Raw genomic sequence first — 22,934 nt, forward strand, 5'->3', positions numbered from 1 at the left:
GGTCATCAATCCATGGGATTGGATTTGTATTTCGGAAACTGATCTTATTCTGCATCTGATACTCAATACAAAGTATCCAATTCCCATCCTTCTTTTGTACCAACATGATTGGGCTCCCACAAGGTGATGAACTTCGCCTAATGTGCACTTTCTACAACAAATCCTGAACCTTCCTCTTTATTTCATCATTCTCCATAAAAGAGCATTGATAAATTGACCCGTTGTGTAGTGATGTGTCTCGGGTCAGATTGATGGAGTGCTTAAGCCTTAACCTGACAGTGTAGGGGTAGCTCTATGGGTGAGATGAAGATATCCCTGTACTCCTCCATGACCTTGTCCATCTGCTACTACTGTGTGGAGGATCCCTGTATGGAGGTCATGGATGTGTCCACAACCTTCTTATTTCCCTAAGGGTGAACCATAATGAAGACAAATTTCCCGGCCTAGGAAATGATCTTACTACATTTCTCTGCAGAGATAAAAGAGATGGAGGTAGGTGGTGCTACCTCCGGTATTCTATATAACTTATTGCCCAAATAAATAATAATGGTGTGAGGCCTAAAATCATACACAACATGATGCTTCCACAAGTATGTTTTCCCTAATAATACATCACAAAAATCAAGAGGAGAAACATCACACAATACCTCATTTATGAAGGGCTTGATGTTCTAGGGAAGGCGACACTATTGGATCATGCAAAGATCTCGTCCTTGGTGAAACCACCTGATGTCATATGGATACCGGTGTGGTGTGGTTGGTAGGCCCAACCACTTCATGACCTCTATTGAAATGAGGTTCTTTTGGATTTTGTTGTCCAACAATGAACTACAGCAAGAACCCTTCACCCACATCTCTGAGTGTAAGATCCACTCTCCCTCCTCTAGATCTTCGAGCTCAATCTTCTACATCCTTGTGGTGGAAGCGGTGGCACTAGGCTCTGCATCAATAATGTGCTTCACTTTGATGTTCCACTTATCAGAATCTGAATAAGAGTCAGAACATGCATCTGATTCTGAAGCTTTAAGCTTGGTCACCAGTGACTCCTTGGTCGACGCTCACTTGTGTTGTGAGTGGGGCTCTTATGGAACTCACACCATTTCCCGTTGTCCTTCTTTGTCTTCGTGGTGTTGTTATTTTCTTGTAGATTTTGCGGGTTTTCCTAGGTTTCCCTGCCTTAGATTTGTCCTTTGTTTGTGGTTTGGGGGTGCCTTTCCCTTGCTTCAGATTAACAGATCCAAAGTCTTGCTTCTTCTATTTAAATTTCTACTCGATCTTGACAATGTATCGATAGTTGGTACCAAGCGAGGAGATGTCCAGGAACTCCATCTCATCCTGGATGTACTTGTGTAGAAATTCGTGGTACTTGAGTACTAAATTCCACTCAAAATCCTTGATACCCAAATTTATGCGAAGGGTATGAAAATTATTTATGAACTTCGGCACGTATTCATCCCTTACCTACCACAACATGGTCCACTTTATGTATTTAACTTCATAGCTCCCATCAGGATAATATTGTTCCTTGATGGCATCTCATAAAGAATTCCTAGTGGGTGTGGCTGAAAACAGTGAGGATTTCCTCTCATCCTTCTATTCACAGTAAAGTCATGAACCAAAAAATATCCCTCTAATAGATTTAACCATCTATCTACGACATCTGCATCTATCTGGCCTTCAAATATGGTAATGTAAAAGTTGACTTGTACCTTAAATGGAGTGGCGCCTCTAGAGTGGTTGTTGGATGAAGATATGTTGCCTGTGGGTAGCTCCCGAAGGTGTTGGGACAGGGTCCCCTGTGGTTAAATTTTGTAACAATTTTGTTAATATTGTAAAGTCTTCACATTTTGAGGAGCGGAGCACGTAGGTCAATAGGAGTCAAAAGGGGCTTTAGGAAGATCAAATCCCCTTAGTTTGTTAAGAGTTAAGTTTTTTTGTGACCCACCCATGGTTCGTGGACCATGGTATTGTAATAGAGAAAGATATAAAGGAGTCATAGAGAGTCATAAGAGTAATAAATCTATCAAGAAGTGAATGATCTAAGAAGTAGAAGTCTATTTCCTATACTTAGGCAAAGGGGAAGGCTCCTACAGCTGTGTGAGCGGAGACCTTGGTAAGTCTGCAACTAAGTGTGTGGGCCCCTATAGCTGTGTGTGCAGGGTTGGAAGAGTTTATAATTGAAGATCTAAGCATAATAAAGGTTGTTTTGGAGCATTATCTATGTATCTGTGTGTTATTATTTACTTCTGAAATTACTGTATAGTTGCTCTGTTTATTGTAAATTATCATGACAAATACTTAATAGATGCATAAAAGGGGTAGATCTGTTTAATTACATGAGGTTATGAATGTTTAGAACAATCGGTGAAGATTTTGGATATATTATCTATTAGTTCCTGTAATTTCTGTGTTTTAAGGGTTAGGGTTCGTGAAGGTTGGAATAAAGCCTAAAGTGTAACATAAACACATCACATATTCCTTTGGATGCAAAAACATGGTTCTAGCATCCCCTAATACTACCTCAAGTGAGACTGCAACCTGCACTACGCGGGTTGTTTCCGAAAGGGCCGGTAGTGTAGTGTTTTATTGGTTAGTGCAACTAACTCTGAACTTGGGTCAAAGCCCCCTCAAGCCAACAAATGGTTCCATTGCCAGGACTAGGATCTATCTGAGGAATGTGTGATGTGGCATAAGTGGATACCGACTAAGAAGGAGATCGAAAAGTGGATAGATTGGAAGTTGCACGAGTTTGCAACCCAGGAAAATAGGAATCCATGCCTATCGAAAGAAGAATGGTTGAATAGATACCTGTATACAGAAGAACACAAAATTTTCTTCTGCTCTTTTCCGTGCGAGTTATACGAATGGTTGGATAAATTAGTAGATGGTCAAGGTACATGGAAGTTGGATAACCCTATTGTGTGGACTCTAGAGTTAGTAAGGCGCATGGAAAGTTCAAAAAACAAGATCGCGAGGGTTTTCAATTATTGGATTGATAGTATATTGGGTGGATTCATTACTGAGTTCACAATTGACACATATGTCAGTTATAGTGAAGCTAAACACCATTTTTTTTAAAGAACCAAGAGGTAAGTATCTTAAGTCCCTGAAAACTTGGATTAAAATGTTATTGTGTGAGAAACGGGTTATTCCATTGAATTTATGTTTAGACGAGACTTGATGGGAACTACGAGCAGTGGGAAGCCATTCAAAAGAGATTTAGATTCCATTGTTGAATATAGTCCTTTGTTGGGAATTCTTGATAGTGACGAAGAAAGTAGTAGTCTGAAGACACCTCAAGGTGTGCCGTAGATAGTAAATTAGGGTATTGCAGGAATACCACATCCATAAACCCCACCTCTGCCATCATCTCCACCTCACACACCTACACCTCCACCTCCACCTCTGCCATCATCTCCACCTCACACACCTACACCTACACCTCCACCTCTACCTCCACCTCCACCTCCACCTCTGCCATTTTTCCTTGACCACATCCATCCACTCCACCTTTTCCATCACCTCCACCTCACACACCTACACCTCCACCTCCACCTCCGATATTCAATATGTCGAATGCGATGAAGATGCCTATATTCAAGGGTCTGGGGATAGAAGACCCTAAAAAATTCTTGTTCTTTGCAGATGTTGTGTGGAAGTCACAACAGATAGTGGATGATGACCTAAAGAAAGTGCAACTGGTCAGAGCATTACAAGATAGGGAAATGAGCTGGTATACTAAGTATAGTACGACTCATCCAACTGCAACGCTGAAGGATAAAAAGGATATGCTGAATAATGAATTCAAGAAGACTAAGTCTCAAGCTCAGTCTGTAACTGAGGTTAAATAAATTAAGCAGAAGGTAAATGAGTCTGCATGGGATTTTGATCAAAGGTTAAAATGTCTGCTACAATAGGCTAATCTGCAGATCTCAGATGAGAAACATAAATATTGGTATATTTCTTTTCTGTTACCTCATTTGATATTTAAATTGTCACAATAGAAGATTGGAACATAGGCTAAGGCACTGGAGATTGCTATGAAGTTGGAGGCCTCACCTATCCAGGATACAAATCTAAGAGTGCAACAAATTTAGTCGCAGTTGGCTAGCCTGCATATGGAGTTGCGGAGCCTCAAAAGGGGAAAAGAAGTCCAGAATGAGACCCATGCGGAAGTATGGTGTTTAAAATGAAAAGGCCATGGTCATGACAAGGATCAGTTCCCATCGTATTAGAATTATCTAGTTGGGAAAGGTCTTGTCCCCCTAAAGGCAGAAAATACCATTGGGACGAGCATTGGTGTAGTACCATGGTGTGTTATCTTCTATATCATAGGAATACATATGACATACAATTTTCATTTGCTTCAGAAGTTTGTACAGACTCCCCAACAACTGTTTTGCAATTTTTGTAAGTTTGTAGGTCATGATGAGCGCAATTGCCGAAGCTATGAATTAATGATGGAAAAAACACCAAGATATAGAGTACAAATGGAGGTACGTCCTCAACATGATCAAGGTACAGATGCAGTGCATGGAGGATTCTAGGGACGAGGAATAGGACGAGGAGGAGGAGCTAGAAGAGGTCGAGGATAGATCATTTGTTACAATTATGGAGAACTAGGTCGCCTTGTGCAAGATTGTCAGAATCTAATGCACCTTGTCAATATTGTCGACACTTTGATCATATCATAGAAGATTGTCTCTTTCTCATCGCAAAAATGCAACAAAATAAGACCCATACACAACATCCTACTCAGAATATCCAGATGATGAGATCAGAACTGTGCGAAGATGGGCCTAGTGTTAATATCGTTGCCTGAACTGGTATAGCTACCGGGAAGGATAAATGGAAAACAACCAGAGGAAAATGTATGGGTACACAAGGCTACTGACAAGGAGGCTAGGTTCGATTTGAATAGATCAAAGGATTCTTTTATGGAGGAGAAAAAAAACTTTGTAGACATAGGCGCTTCTACATCAAAGTCTCATAGTACATGCACAAAGAAGCCTCCAGAAGTCAGTATTGCACAAGAAATAGATCCTTCATTGTTAACATCTTTCTTACAGGCCTGCATGAAGCTCCTAAGGGACCAAAAAGTAGTAAAGGGATTGCAAGAGTTGATATAAAACTGAACTAGCAAGCGTAAGCCATTGCTTGAACAACGTGACATGCATAAGGTGGACAAAGGTAAGAAAAGGATTGGTCCGGAGATGAGATTGACTACCCAAATAAGAGAATTTGAAATGGACTAGGTAATCCTTGATTTAGGATCTAATGCAATTGTTTTGTCGAAGCAAACTTGGGAAAGAATGGGAAAACCAGAGCTATAATGGTCTCCAATCTAGCCTCAAATGGAAAACCCCCAAAATATTATTCCTATGGGGCGTCTACGTGGAGTAACTATGGATATTGAAGGGGCACGTGCCATAGCCAATTTTGAAGTGATCGAAAAAGTGGATGACAATAATCCCTACCTAGTGTTGCTTGGAATTGATTGGCCATTTTATATGAACATGGTCATTAACCTAAAGAAGCCTAGCATGAAATTTTAGAAGAAGGAACGGAGGGTTATTTTTCCATTGGATCCAACCAAGGGTGTGCAATATAATGAACCATTATGAGATTATTATGAGGAGGATAATATTGAGAAAATATATAAGCTTACTACATGGGATGAGGATTGGATCAACCCTACAGCAGATGGGTGATTATTTGAGAGAAGGATAGCTCCTGCAACTCAGATTTAGATGAGGAGATCGAACACTGTCAGAAAATATTGCATGAGGTATCGACGCTACGATGCAACAGGCTTACTAATTCACTCCAATGTATACCCACTGAGGTATGAAACTTACCATATTATGATGGTTTAGAAGATGTAAATTTATTTTTGGATAAATTTGAAAGGGATGTACGGAGGAACATTAGTTCCAGGCATTAGACATTGCACTGAGAGCTACGCTTGCCAAATGGTGGGGTACACATAAGAACAAATTTGCAAACTAGAAGGAATATCGAAGGATGATGAAGTTGCGGTTTGGGTATGCCAATACTCACATCTAGAATGGGTTCACATATTCTGCTACACTTTGGATACTATTTCGATGAATAGGTATCTAGAAACATAGCTGCGACGTGAAACTATAAAGTGGGAGTTTTTAAAGGAAATTTTTATGTTAACTTTCAGTTTCGAGGATGGATTTTAGTGTCTTGATGAAGCGCTACATGAGATTAAAGATGTAATATTCAAAATGCCTGAAGAACCTATCATGTGGGTACAAGTAGACTGGAGTACACAGTTGTGCCATGCTTTGGAATGCTACAATGTGACCACAAAAGAAGGTGAGGAAGATCCAAGGAACATCAGTATTCCTGAGTCATAATGATAGCACGAAGTCAGGAGGCCTAAGGCAGAAGTTCCTGACATATCAAAACCCTTGAAAACTAAGAAAGTGAATATTGGGTCAGAACCACAACCAAAGTTTGCAAATATAGGTGATCACTGGGATGAGGACACAGTAGACAAAGTTGTGGAGTTACTATGGGAATATCAGGACTTGTTTCCCACAAAGTTATCCAATATAAAGGGGATAGTAGGTGATCTGGGTGTCATGAAGATCACTCTAAAGCCAAATGCGAAAGTAATGAAGCAGTGCCCATACTAGTTGAATCCTAAGTACAAGGAAAAAGTGTGCGAAGAATTAGATAATATGCTTGCAACAAGAATTATTGAGCCTGTAGAAGAATCGGACTGGGTTAGTCCTATGGTGGTTCAAGAAAAGAAGATGAAGGGTGAAATTTGAATCTACATAGATTTAAGAAAGTTGAATGATGCTTGTGTCCATGATCCATTCCCTACGTCATTCAAAGATGAAGTATTGGAGAATGTTGGAGGTTAGGAAGCCTATTCATTTAGAGATGGATTCTCAGGATATCATTAGATCAAAATCATGCCGGAAGATCAGATTAAGACTACCTTAACTAAAGAATGGGGTTTTTTTAGTACACAGGTATGCCCTTTGGACTTAAGAATGCCCTTGCAATCTTTTGTAGGGTGGTATTCGTAGATTTCAAAGAATTTATTCATAAGTTTTTGTAGGTTTACTTTGATGATTGGACAATGTTTGGGTTAGTAAAGAAGCATGTTTCCAGTATTTGGCTCATGTTGGATACTTGTCGAAAGTATCAGATATACATTAATATGAAGAAATGCATCTTCTGCATAACATATGGGATACTCTTGGGCCATGTTGTCTCTAAGCAAGGGTTGATGGTGGACCCTGCCAAAATTGTGGTGATTATCAATTTGGAGCCTCCGCAGAATGTCAAATAGTTACGTGTGACATTGGACCATACAAGATATTATAGGAAGTTCATCAAGACATATGCACAGATCACTGTTCCCATGGAGATATTACTGAAGAAGGATGCGATGTTTTCCTGGGATGATGATTGTTAGAAGAGTTTGGATGTATTGAAGGAAAAAACGGTTACAATTCTTATTCTAGTGTTTCGAGAAAAATAGGCACAGTTCAATGAGATCAAAGCTACAGTGTGGACCTAAGCACCAGTGAAAAGTTTCACCAGATTACAGGACGGAAAGTTCATCCAAACCTAGATTGATGAGTTGCGTCGGAAGGAATCCATAATATCCTCAAGGAAATAGCCCTGGTATGATGAGGAAAGCCAGTTGACACAGATGATGCAGGCCAAGCTTAATGCTATGCAGCAGACACAAAGAACCATGGGCCTTGTAGTTTAAGCTCCAACTATTGAGAAACTGGTTGAGGAAGTTCGTCAGGCCATTGTGTAGGGAATAACAGATCTTCAAGAATTGAAGAAAAAGTTCATCGGTTTGTAGGAAAATATCAAGGAAACACTAGCAAAGTGACTCGGGATGAGTCACGACACTGTGTTGGGGGCCTGTTGGGACAAGGTACCCTAGGGTTAAATCTTGTAACAATTTTGTTAATATTGTAAAGTCTCCACATTTTGAGAAGCAGAGCGCGCAGGTTGATAGGAGCATAAAGGGGATTTAGGAAGGTCAAAACCCCTTAGTTTGTTAAGAGTTAAGTTTTTTTGTGACCCGCCAATGGTTCGCAGACCATGGTATTGTAATGGAGAATGATATAAAAGGAGTCATAGAGAGTCATAAGACTAATAAATCTATCAAGAAGTGAATGATCTAAGTAAGAGGTAGAATTTTGTTTTCTAGACTTAGGTGGAGGGGAAGGCTCCTGCAGCTGTGTGTACGGAGACCTTGGTAATTCGCAGTTGAGCGCGTGGGCCCCTGCAGCTATGTGCACATGGTTGGAAGGGTCTGTAATCGAAGATCTTAGCATAATAATGGTTTTTTTGGAGCATTATCTTGTATCTGTGTGTTATTATTTACTTCTTAAATCACTGTATATTCGCTCTGTTTACTATAATTTATCATGAAAAATACTTAATAGATGCGCAAAAGGGGTAGATATGTTTAATTACATGATGTTATGAATGTTTAGAATAATCAGCGAAGATTTTGGATCTGTTATTTATTAGTTATTGTAATTTCTAGGTTTTAAGGGTTAGGGTTCGCAAAGGTCGGAATAAAGCCCTAAGTGTAACATAAACACATCACATAATCCTTTGGATGCAGAAACCTGGTTATAGCATCCCCTAATACTGCCTCTAGTGAGACTGCAGCCTGCGCTACATGGGTTGTTGCCAAAATGGCCGATAGTGTAGGGTTTTGTTGGTTAGCACAGCTAACTCTGAACTTGGGTCCAAGCCCCCTCAAGCCAACAGAAGGATCTGGGCAAAGTTATCCATCATCGCATTCCTTTTTCACTTGCGGGCTTCCTCAAGCAATATTTTGAAAGGATCTCCTTCTCACTCATCTTGATTTATTCTGCCATGAGGGGTCATCCGGGTTTGCGAGGTTAGTATTGCAAGGGTTCAAAAAATTAAAGCCCTAACTCGTTATACCTTGACCTCGTTGGGGACATGCAAATAAAAATAGAGAAAGAGGAGACTGCTTTGAAACCACTGATCCAAACTTAGACAGGAATGAAACACAATATAGATACAAACATAAACACCAAGGTGTAGCAAAAATAAAACTTGATTTCATTAATGTCAAAGAATTGGAATATGCTTACGTACAAATTGGAAATACATTATCTCGGGTGAAGGTAGCTTATCTCTGAGAAGATATGAGGTAGCTACATGCCTATGCAATTCATTATAATGAGGCTTGACGACCTTTTTATTATTGAGAAACAATGAGAAACCCTAAACATCCAAAAAGCTAACCCTGGGAGATGAAGCATAAAAAGTTTGTGGGCCCTGGTGGGGTAAGTTAAAACCTCAAATTTTGGGGTCGTAACTTTGGCATACGATCTCCAATTAGCTATCATAATACCTCATTTCAAATATCTCAAGAAAAGGCTGAAAAAAACCTAGAAATTTGGTTTGGAACTTTTCTGGTCTCTCTGTTTTCACTAAAAAAATATTTTAGTCCCTCAAAATGGCTCCACAAGTTTAGGACCCAAAAAACTGCCAAAAATAGTAAGTTGTGCTAAATGGAAAACCCATTATAAAGGAAAACAAGTTACAATCCTGTAATAGTGTAGACTTACACCAATACTCAAGAACCCATTTGAATAAGGCTACAACCTTCTCTCGTTCTCCAACACCCACTAGAAAGGAGCTCCAACCCCTTGATCTTGTTTACCGACACCCATCAGAAGGGAGCTCCAACCCCCTATTCAGATTTACCCAGCCACCACTGGCAAGGAACTATGACTTCCTCACTGAAGGCTCCAACCCTCAGTACATATGTGGATTACGTTTCACAATATTTCCATACTGGACCCACTACCATCATTTAACCTGAATTCCAAATAACAATTCTGAAACCAATCACTATACCAAATCACTCAATCATTGAACGAACTAAAGCATCAAAGGAATCACTGAATCTTAATCAATTAATAAAACTAGATCAAACTAAACCAAGATAGATCATATCAAGTCACAACTACTCATCAATAAGTCAGAAACTGTTACCCATCACAAAAATAAACTAATGTTACTGCAAACCCTGATCAACCACATGTTAGAATATACACACTACTATTATGAGTCATACCCATCTATGTATGTGCTTATGCTTAAAAGGATCTGCGTACAGATCTTAAAATACTTAACAACTAAGTCTAAATCATTGTGACATTGAGTCAATCAATGAATCACATACTGAACCCATCACAGATCACTAAACCAAATACATATTATCACACAATAGCATCAACTCTAGTCAGCATATCATTCCATAAACAATTAAACCCAACCAAAACTGTCAAACACAGAATATCATAAGAGAGACTTCATTGGCAGATAACAACAAGCATAATAGAACTAATCATACATCATTAAAAACTCATATTTCAAAACCCTAGCAAATGTACGTGACTCTTATAAAACATATCTGCGTATGTATGCACTTATTATTCACCACACTTGCATACAGATATGTTCATACTGCAGAATATATACACGACTACCAAGAAGTAGATCTGCATATGTATGTGAGTTCTCAATGGAAAACCAATGCACATATCTATAATCACTGAGTTATACCTTTGTTGCACAATACAACATATGTCAAACCCAAATCTTGACATACAAACTATTAAAGACACACATCATAATATCATCATCACAGATCTATCAAACCATAAACAAATTATTCAATACGTGGTAATTTCATATCTATTAGATCTGATCCATCTCCATGCTTCTTGGTGTATTCTTATTTCAGATCAAGTTATTCATAAATAATCCATCACATGCACATCCTAACACTTTGATCTCCATCTCCTTATATAGCTTAGGCCTTAACCAATACCTTAGGCCAATCCCTTAGTAATGCTAATGGTATTCTTTGACGAGATCAAATATCCATTGTTGCGCTCATTACTATGGGCCAATACAATGGTAAATACCCTTGGTATTCATAATACCATAGTGCGGAAACCATATGCGACTTCTCTTCATCATACTTGCGTATGTACACGACTTATCTTCACAAGACCCACATATACTTTCCTAAACTTCACCTTTATCATCTTTCTATCTCTGAACTAATATTCCTCTAACCTTCATGTTGACATATTTATTAAGTAGGTTTCCATCAAGGAAAACCTTTTTCCATTCTCTCTATCATATTGCAGAACCATCATGTTTACATCTTTATCAAGTAGGTTTTCATCAAGGATGACACATTAGTCATAATACCAACAGTTAGATCATGCTCGACCATGGTGAACACTTAGATTATTAAACCTAAGGGATTTAGATTATAAACCAAAGGGATTATGAACCCAAGGGAATAATATTAAACCCAAGGCATGGAAAATTTTAGGGGCTGATATTCACATATGGGCTAATTTTCCAAAAAAATATTTGCCAATTTTCTTTTGTTTCTAAAATTATTCATAGAAATTTTATAGTACACCATTATTTTACCCAAAAAATCACCAAAATATTATATAAACTAATATAAAATAATTTGAAATCAAAATACCTCTACAAAAATATCACCAAAAACTTTACAATTTGCATATTAGGGACTAGTAAGATTCACCAAGGTTTCTAAACATTAAGATAAATTTCCATCCTTAAAATGTTCCGTGACCAAAGGGATTAATATTATAAACCTAAGGTATATAAACCCTAAGATAAATAGTATAAACCTTAAAATAAACATCATTGACCATGGTTGATTTTCATATTAAGAAAATCCTTGTAACAATGTGACATTGGACCATGGTTGACCATGATTCATTTTTATATCGATACAATATTTGAACAATAAAATGGTGGACCATGGTTGACCATGGTTGATATTCATATTGAGACAATATTTGTCACATGCAACGTTGGACCATGATTAATTTTATAAAATATGTTTGACCATGGTTTGCCATGATTGACAATGATTGACCATGGTTGATCATTATTGACCATGCTTTACCATGGTTGAACATGGTTGATATTATAAACCCAAGGGATTAATACTAAAAGAAAAAGGGAAAATATAAAACCAAGGTATATAAACCCTAAAGTAAATATTATAAACCATTAAATAAACATGGTTGACCATGGTTGATTTTCCTATTGAGAGAATCTTTGTCACAATGTGACATTGGACCATGTGCGACCATGTTTGAACCCTTATATTAATAAACCCAAGGTATTAGTACTAAAACCCCAAGGGATTATGAACCCAAGGGAATAATATTAAACCAAGGGATTAATATTATAAACCCAAGGTATATGAACCCTAAGGAAAATATTTTTAACCCTAAAACAAACATGGTTGACCATCCTTGGCCATGGTTTATTTCCATATTGGGAATAATAAACTCTGGGGATTAATACGAAAAAACTAAGGGATTATAAACCCAAAGGAATAATATTGAACCGAAGGAAATAATATTAAATCTTGGGGGAATGAACCCATAGATTAATAAAACCAAGGAATTGATATTATAAACCCAATGAAACAATATTAAAACCTAGGTATATAAACCCTAAAATAAATAATATAAACCCTAAAATAAACATGGTTTACCATGGTTGACTTTCATATTGAGACAATCATTGTCACAATGCAACGTTGGAGCATAGTTGACCATGATTGATTTTCATATTGAGACAATATTTGTCACAATGCGACGTAGGACCATGGTTGACCAAGGTTGATATTCATATTGAGACAATCTTTGTAACAATGATACCTTGGACCATAGTTGACCATGATTGATATTATAAACCCAAGGGAATAATAAACCCAATGGAATAATACTAAAAACCCAAGGGATTATAAATGCAAGGGAATAATATTAAACCCAAGGGAATAACAGAAACCCAAGGTCTATAAACCCTAATATAGATGTTATAAACCCTTAAATAAACATGATTGATCGCAATTTATTTTCATATTGAGACAATATTTGGCACAATGCAACGTTGGACCATGCTCAACCATGGTTGAAAACTTAGGTTGATAAACCCAAGGGACTAATTTTATAAACCAAAGGGATTGATATTATAAACTCAAGGGATTAATATTATAAACCCAAGGTTTATAAACCCTAATATAAATACTATAAACCCTAAAATAAATATCATTGACCATGGTTGGCCATGGTTTATTTTCAATGAGACAATACTTGTCACAATGCGACATTGGACCATGCTTGACCATGATTCATTTTCATATCAAGACAATGTTTGACAAGAAGCGATGATGGAGCATGGTTGATCATGGTTGACCATGGTTAATATTATAAACACAAGGGAATAATAAACCCAAGGTATTAATATCAAAAACCTAAGGGATTATAAATTCAAGGGATTAATATAAACCCATGGTATATAAACCGTAAGATAAATATTATAAACCCTTAGATAAACATGGTTGATTTTCCTATTGAGACAATATTTGTCACAATGTGGCGTTGAACCATGTTTGACCATGGTTGAACCCTTTTATTAATAAACCCAAGGGAATAATAAACCCAAGGGATTAATACTAAAATCCCAAAGGATTTTGAACCCAAGGGAATAATATTAAACCCAAGGGATTAATATTATAAACCTAAGCTATATGAACCATAAAAAAAATATTTTTAACACTAAAACAAGCATGGTTGACCATCCTTGGCCATGGTTGATTTCCATATTGGGAATAATAAACTCAATATAGTAATACCAAAAACCTAAGGGATTATAACCCCAAAGGACTAATATTGAACCTAAGGGAACAATATTAAAACCTGGAGGCATGAACCCTTAGATTAATAAAACCAAGGAATTGATATTATAAACCAAAGGGAACAATATTAAACCCTAGGTATATAAACCTCGAGATAAATATTATAAAACCTTAACTAAACATGGTTGGTCATGGTTGACAATGGTTGATTTTCATATTGACAAAATATTTTTCACAATGCAACATTGGACTATGCTTGACCATGGTTGAACTCTTACATTAATATTGTGAAAATAGTGGCATTTTGCACCTAGTGAATAGTTGGACAAGAACAAAATTATATTCTATAAACAAAATGAAAACAAAGAAACAATATGTTTAACTCATTGTAAGGAAATCAATATTTTCCTTTTAAAAACATGGCACCACTAGAGATATCTACAAACTAAGTAATTCCATTGGTTTACCTAACATTAATTATTTTCTATGATTTCAATAACATTACTGTCTAAGACATTCCATGATTAGCTCTATCCACAACAATCATAAAAATTGTTGTAAAAATTAATCTCACCATATTAAATAAAAATACATGTATAATATAACAGTAAAGCAACAACAAAAGATATATATGAAATTATAGCAATGCAAACTATTGTTCTTGTTCCAAAAAAAGTCATGTTCTGACAAGATTGTAATGATTTATACATTTATTAAAAATTAGAACGTATACAACACACATAAAACTTTATAAGTATTACAATAAACATGTTCTACCATGGCACAACCACAAACATGGAGCTCTACGCATATCCCTTGATGTTTTTTTTTTTGTAAATCAAGATTCTATTCATTCTTCCAAAAAGAGGTAAAACAGCAGAAAAATACATGTAGTCTCACCCTGACTAGGTTAGTTGACTACTGCGATCAACATATGACAAAGAAACAAAAAAAAAATCTAAAGATATAGTCCAAAAATTAGGAGGTCAAAAGCACAAGTAAACACATAAAACAAGTAAAACACCTGTAACAATGCTAGTCATCAGAAGTGATGGAGGCTAGGCTGTCTGGAGCTGTTCCTAGAGGAGGAGGAGGAAGGAAAGGAGCATTGAACGTGCTCTTTGAAGTGGGCCATCCAAGACTCCAACTTCTCTACTTTCTCAAATAACATATCTTGGCCTCGCCAGACCACCACTATGCACTCCCAGACATGGCACTAGTAGTAGTGCATTTTTTCCAAAGTGGCAATGAGCTCTGCATGGTCTTCTTACCTCACCCCCTCCAAGGTTTCCAAGTGTTCAAGTACTGACTGAATCAAATCCTGATAGTGCTCTAAACAATAATCTTGTCTCTAACCACGTCCCCAATTACTATCCTTCCCTTATCACCCCAAACTGCCACGATGAATCATCCCACCCAGTTTTTGGGTCTGTGGAGCTCAAATTCTATGACCATCCACTGAGCCACCATGATCATGACCACCACATGCCTCAGAAGCCACCCATCTAGAATGACCCACCTTGCTGCTATCTCAACCACCAGAAACCAGCCGTCCCAAGCAACCTTCATTAATACCACCCTGCCCAAATCTAGTGTTCCCCATTTCCATCTGTGACGGAGATGCATACCCCCGTGGTCTACCCAAATTGGGCTTAAGATGTGAAGAGGAATAAGCCAAATGAGGAGTCAGATGCATTATGACTTACCATACATCGCTGGGATGAGTTGAAGCTAACCAACGAGTAACTTCATAAACCTCAACTGTCACCAAGGAGAAATGCCCACCTTCATCGGCAGGACCACAACCAACCAACCTAGGATGAACGCAAAGAACCACAATTCCAAACCAACAACGAGGACCTGGGTCTACAATTCATAGTTCCTCTCCCTAAATAGGACCCCCACTAATGAAACCACCTAAAATCCAACACACATGCTCCACAAACATTGCCTAACCTTGCAAGACCCCGAGAGGGGACCAATGAAGGAAGTGAGACAGATTTAGCTCTAACATATGGGTGATGCCACCAGACCCTAGCAAGACAAGCAAAACAAAACCAGAGCTAGAAGGTCAGATTCTTCCCTACACGTGATAACCATAACCGAATACCAAACTATAAATTAACAAGAATACACACCCATAAGTGGAGGAGGAAACTTCGGCGGCAAAGACGCCACCTCTCCCAGGAAGGGTGCCCTTGGAAACAACCACTCCCTTGCTCAAATCTCAAAATGCATTTATCATAACAAGATGAAATCCATAATGTTTGATAGAAAACATAGCCACCCTCCATTAATCATTGAAAAATGTCACCTCCCATGAGTTTCAAGACTGATTGAGGTATCACACAAGTTACATTACCATCTCCCATACACAAGGTGCATTGAGAGGATGAGGAGGTCGATCCTCGTGCCTTCAACAATGTGGTATTCATGAATTCTCACGCGTTACCCCGGTATCATTGTCAGTTTGGTTAATCACTCCCATCAGGGAGGCCTCTTCCGAAGCCACAATCCTGCTAAATTCCTTAAGGTTAGCATCTAGTGGGAGTCGAGGCCAGTCTTGGATGAGTTCTTGACCTTGATGGTCACTGCCCTAGTTCATGAGTTTGTATGCTACTTCGTTACCTTCCTCGTCAGCATGCTTGGTGATTACATATTCAAAGGAGGGGAACTTGGAGTGAATGTGTTGTCCGATAATCTCTAGCCACCAACTCTTAATCACTCTGTCTGGGGGGACTCGTTAATTAATTTCAGGAACATGGCGATTTCGATTTTTGAATCACCCATGACTTGCAGTTTCATCACCCCCAATTCTACAACAACTTGTAATCCTCTCTCCAATGCCAGGAATTTAGCCACATTATTGGTGGAATTGCCACATGAGGCTGCATAAAGCCTCACCACTTTCCCCCTATCAGTTCAGTTTACTCCCCCAAAGCTCGTTGGTCCCTGGTTTCCTTTAGAGGCGCCATCAAATTTAAGTTCATATAATCCTCGTGGAGGTTGTAGCAAGGTTTTGGGTGATCAATCGCTCATTTGTTGGAGGCCTGCAAGTCCTGTGTTATAGATCTGATATGAAAATATAAGAAAATGAAAATAAACCCAAGAAATAACAAGATCTGAATATAGATAGAAATGATTCACTTTATTGATCAAACCCTTAAGGTAGGGCAACACCATATATTCACTCCTTAAGGAAGGAGAACACTCCACAAGCCATATGCCTGTTCATACAATAAATCTTCACATCCCTCAATGTGGAGTCTCTAGCCTCTTTATAGGCCTCATACATACAATACCATGGGTCACTACCATGGTTCCCTCAATACCATCTATCTAATACCATAGGCCCATTACAATATTACTAACTACTTGTGGTCCCTTACATGATATGGGTTAACCACATTATTTATTACCATGGCGAAAATATAAGACAATGCAAATAAACCCAAGAAATAACAAGATCTGAATATAGATAGAAATGATTCACTTTATTGATCAAACCCTTAAGGTAGGGCAACACCATATATTCACTCCTTAAGGAAGGAGAACACTCCACAAGCCATATGCATGTTCATACAATAAATCTTTACATCCCTCAATGTGGAGTCTTTAGCCTCTTTATAGGCCTCATACATACAATACCATGGGTCATTACCATGGTTCCCTCAATACCATCTATCTAATACCATAGGCCCATTACATTATTACTAACTACTTGTGGTCCCTTACATGATATGGGTTAACCACATTATTTATTACTATGGCCCATCCCATTATTACATTATTCCCTTGGGTACCTCCCTTTGTACCCCATGTTATCCCCCCTAGGTATATAACATTCCACCCCCCTTAACATGTTTCGTCCCCGAAACATGAGAAGAACACAAATAATAAGATCTACTCAAAAGAGTAGTCCACTGGTACCATGCACATGCATCTAGCCATCCAAGAGAAAGGTGAACCCTTGATCTCGCTGGTGCCTCGCTCGCTTGAGATGGAAGTTGACCATGGTAGCTCTTCTGTTTTGATGTGTAGTAGGTGGATCTTCGATCCTCTCTATCTGTCATGTGGGGGTTGTTGTCCTTGTGGCTAATTGGTTGCCATTTTGTTGGTTGTTTTCTTGCGGGGTGATGTGGGTGATGATATGTTGAAGTTTTAACCCACGGTGTCTTTTTATTTAATTCACCTTGCTGTGGTGCCTGCTGTGGTGTCTTATCTTCCAATATTAGTTCAACCACTGAGCCCTCATCTGATGTATCAGCACCTGTATCCTTTTCTGCTTCATCCTCTGTTTGTGTTTGATTGTCGATCATCAATGGCTCATCATCTGATATGTCAGTCCCTGGAACATCTTTTGCATCAACCTTCATGGACTCTACTTGTTTATTGATGGAAATATCCTGTAATGTAATTTTCTTCTTTTTATACCAGAGCTTCAGGAATTTCTTCTGCACATTAAAATTGATAGTACCCACGGATTCTATCCAAGGATATCCTAAAACAACATCCATTTTATCCATCTCTGAAGTATAAAAATCACCATGCAACACATACTTATCCATAGAAATCTTCAAATCCTTATACACTTGAACATCCTCATCATCCACTTGTGTGTTTTCAATGTGTTTTGCTGGAACTTGCAATTTTTTTACCAAATTAACATTCATAAAACTGTGCTTGCAACTAGGATTTATAGATACAATGATTTTCTCCTTCTGAATCAATCCATGAACCTACAATAAGGAGACACCCGTAGAAAATAACCCTTTATGTGTCTCATTCTCCTTTTGTCTGAGACCATTTGTTTAAAAGGACTCTTTCAAATTCTGCATCTGAAAGTTTGGACAACTGCTTGTCGTCAAGTGAGAAATACCATTTGTAAGCCTCATCTCTGAAATTAAGCCACACTGAATCCTTCCAATTTTTTTCCCATACTGACTTAGTTTGCTTTATGTATTCTTCAATAGTAGGGCTATCATCTTTTCCAGTAGAATTTTCCATGAAGAGGGTTTGAGAAAAATTCACTTACTTGGCAAAAACTTGAAATGGACACAATTTCGTCAATATTGCTCAGAATCTCTATTATGACCTGTTTTTGAAAATGGAACAACCATTCTGCATCTACCCATGTGATAGAAATCCTGATCCCGAAACTGGAATTTCAGATCTGCACTACAACTTTCCTGTCGTCACCAAAATTTCTGCAAAAAAGAGCTGATTTTAAATCAGCGATATTTGCCTCATCCGAACTCCGATTCAACTGATTTTTTTTTTTGAAATTGGGTAATTTTTCCCAAAAAAATCAGATCTACAATTAGATTTTGTAGATCTTGCACCAGGACGTCCAGATCTGCGCCGCAAACTCGCTGCCCCGAAAAATTGTTTGCAACACCACTGATTTTTAGATCAGCGATATCTCCTTCATCCGGACTCCGATTCGACCATTTTTTTTTTTTTAAATCGGGTATTTTTTCACAAAGAATTCAGATCTGCAATTAGATTTTGTAGATCTTGCACTAGGATGTCTAGATCTGTGCCGCAAACTCGCTGCCCCGAAAAATTGTCTACAACCCCACTGATTTTTAAATCAGCGATATCTCCTTCATCCGGACTCCGATTCGACCGATTTTTTTTATTTTTGAAATCGGGTATTTTTTCACATAGAATCTAGATCTGCAATTAGATTTTGTAGATCTTTCACCAAAACATACAGATCTAATCTGCAAACTCGCCGCCCCAAAAATTTCCTGCAAAACATAAGAAAAATTCTCCACTTTTTTGCCCAAGAAAGTGCTCTGATACCACTTGTTATAGATCTGATATGAAAATATAAGACAATGCAAATAAACCCAAGAAATAACAAGATCTAAATATAGATAGAAATGATTCACTTTATTGATCAAACCCTTAAGGTAGGGCAACACCATATATTCACTCCTTAAGGAAGGAGAACACTCCACAAGCCATATGCCTGTTCATACAATAAATCTTCACATCCCTCAATGTGGAGTCTCTAGCCTCTTTATAGGCCTCATACATACAATACCATGGGTCATTACCATGGTTCCCTCAATACCATCTATCTAATACCATAGGTCCATTAAATTATTACTAACTACTTGTGGTCCCTTACATGATATGGGTTAACCACATTATTTATTACTATGGCCCATCACATTATTACATTATTCCCTTGGGTACCTTCCTTTGTACCCCATGTTATCCCCCCTAGGTATATAACATCCTGGAACAATGGAGTATGGTCTTAAAGCTAGATGTAGAAAAATATCTTGTTCCCTTCCCTCTACTTTACAATCCTCCTTCGTCGAGTGGGAAATAGAGATGGTTCCTTTCCATACCTGGTCGGACTGAATATTTTTCGAGTGGAAAATTGCCCAGTTTCTTGCTTTCCAAAGGTTCCAAAGGACAAATCCCTGAGAGATACACCACGCCTTATTGATAATGGGGTTTGTAAAGAGCATCCATTACTTCATATCTAGCGATTCTTTTAGGCTATTATCTGACCAATCAATTTCCCCAAAAAATGAGGCAATCTGGTCCCAGATCTCTCGTGTGTTTGAGAAAAAGTTCAATAAATGGTCGCTATCTCTTCCTCACTAATGCATAAAGGGCACTGAGAAGGATAAAAAAAAACCCTTTTTCCTGATTTTATGCCATGTGAGAAGCTTGCCTTGCCTGATTAACCAGAGAAAGAACGAAACATTTAGCCACAACTTTGAGTACGAAATCTGTGTCCATAAAGGATCCGAAGTCAGATCCCCTGAGACAAATAAAATCAAATAATCTTCTTTTAGAGAAAACATAACTTTCAGAAGATGGCCCCAACGTAATTTATCGGGTTCCCCATTGTTGAAAATAGGGCATTGTCGAAGGATCATAGTGAGGGCCTCCTAGTCCAGGGGCAGGTCATGGGTTGGCTAGTTCTATGAGGATTTCCACTCTACCACTTTGTCATATGGTTAGTTTTATGCTAGAAATACTTTACTTTCTATGCTCCTGGGTGAGTGGTGAAAGCTTGAATATCCCAAAGACTTTCCTCCAGGTTTAATGTTGGTTGCTTCATCCATACCTGTTCCCAAAATCTAGCCTTCCGCCCATTTTTTATTTCCCAGAAGTTGTGTTCCTGTATCAGAGCCCTATATTCTTTCGCCCAATTCCATATGGAGGAGAAATTTGGTAGGATGTGGTGAGAATTTAGAGGAGCATGTCTGCCATCAGTTCAATATTTAAATGACCAAAAATTCTTCCAGATCTCTTGACCTCCCTCTAGCCACTGCTACCAGAACTTAGCACTAAGAGCATGCGACAATATTTCGAGATCCTTTAGCCCAAGGCCACCATGGACCTTTGTTTTACATAATTTGTCCCAGACCATAAGAGCCCATTTACGCCCAATCTACAATCTCGACCACAAAAATTTCCAGAATTTGACTGTTAGATCCTTGTAGATGCTTTGGGGGGTTGTAGGGGCTGAGAGGTAGTATATCGGGATAGCGTGAAGAACGACTTTCAAAATGACAAATCGACCAGGAGAGTCCGAACGCTAAAGTTACAACTCAAGAGCTTCTGATCTATGTGATTTAGCATGTCTTTCGAATGCGTTATATTTAGGGAATTAGATACGAGAGGGACCCTGAGGTACATGATTGGGAGTGAGACAATTATGAAGCCAAGGGTTCACACTAGATGGCTTTGCACCCTTGGGTGAGTGTTAAAAAAGAAGATATTTGATTTTTCACCATTGATCAATGTGCCCGATGCCTGTTGGAAATCCTCAAGGATGGAACCAAATTGTATGGCTTCTTTTAGGGTTGGTTTACCATATAACATATTATCATCAACAAATTGCTGGTGGGTGATAGGAGGGGCTTCCCGGGATAGTTTTAATCCCTGGAGAGAGTGATACTCCACTGCACCATTATGAGCTTGCTCAGACCTTCAACTACTATGATGAAAAGGAAGGGGGATGTAGGATCCCCTTGTCGAAAACCTCTCAGCACTCAGAATGTGTGTGAAGGTTCCCCATTCACAAGGACCAAATAAAAGGGAGTTACAATCATAGATTTAACCTAACTAATCCATGAGGGGGAGAAATCGAAAGTATCAAGGATGGAAAAAAGATAGTTCCAATTTAGGCGATTATAAGCTTTTAACAGATCAAGTTTAATAAGCATACATGGAGGTTTGCATGAGGATAGAGAGTGAACTACTTCATGGTCCACCAATATACAATCCATGATCTGCCGACCTTCCACAAAATCAGGCTTCTCTGGTCCGATTATCTCTTTCAATATGGGTTTTAACCTCCAAACTATAATTCCTGAAATAATTTTATATATAACATTACATAGGGAAATTGGTCAGAAACCACTAGGATCCAATGATGCAGCTTTATTTGGGATAAGCGGGGAAAATATTACATTCAACCCCAACCAGAGTCTTTGAGAGTGGCGGGATTCTTCTACTAATTCATGGATTTCAGTTCCAAGGAAGTGTCATCCTACTTTGAAGAATTCATAAGTGAATCCAGAGCTTTGTTCACATGGAGTGCCCAAACCACTTCTTCCACCTCTGCATAGGAGATATCTTGCATGAGAGCCTCACTTTGATCCTCTACGATTAATTTTGGGATGCACTACTTGATTCTGGAGATGGAATTGCTCCTATCCTCGCCAGGTTTCGTGAACAGAGTTTACAAATGGATAATCAGATGTTTCGAGATCTCTTCATGTTGCACAAGTTGTCGGCCATCAAATCCATTAAGAGAAAAGACCTGATTAAATTTTTGTGTCATGGTACTGTGAAATAATTTCATGTTGTGCTCCCCCTCTTTAATCCATTTAACTCTTGATTTTTTCCTCCACAAGGTTTCCTCATTTTTTTTCGTTGCTTGAGGTCCCTGAGAACCTCTCCCTCCTCAGAAACTAGGGCTTCAGTTCGCCCTTGTAGGATGATTTTATGTTGGATTGACTACATGGTGTCCTCCAACCTTTTTTTTTTCCTAATGTATATTGCCAAAATCAAATCTATTCCATTCTTTTATTTTCCCCTTTAATTCCTTTAGCTTGAGTTGGAAAGTTTCCATTGAGTTTCGTCTGACTACTCTGATATATTTCCACCACGCTTCTAGCTTAGCAAG

Source organism: Pinus tabuliformis, chromosome 8 (assembly GCF_031772625.1).
Source record: "Pinus tabuliformis cultivar Carrire ecotype Pingquan chromosome 8, CPIR1, whole genome shotgun sequence".
Taxonomy (NCBI): Eukaryota; Viridiplantae; Streptophyta; class Pinopsida; order Pinales; family Pinaceae; genus Pinus; species Pinus tabuliformis.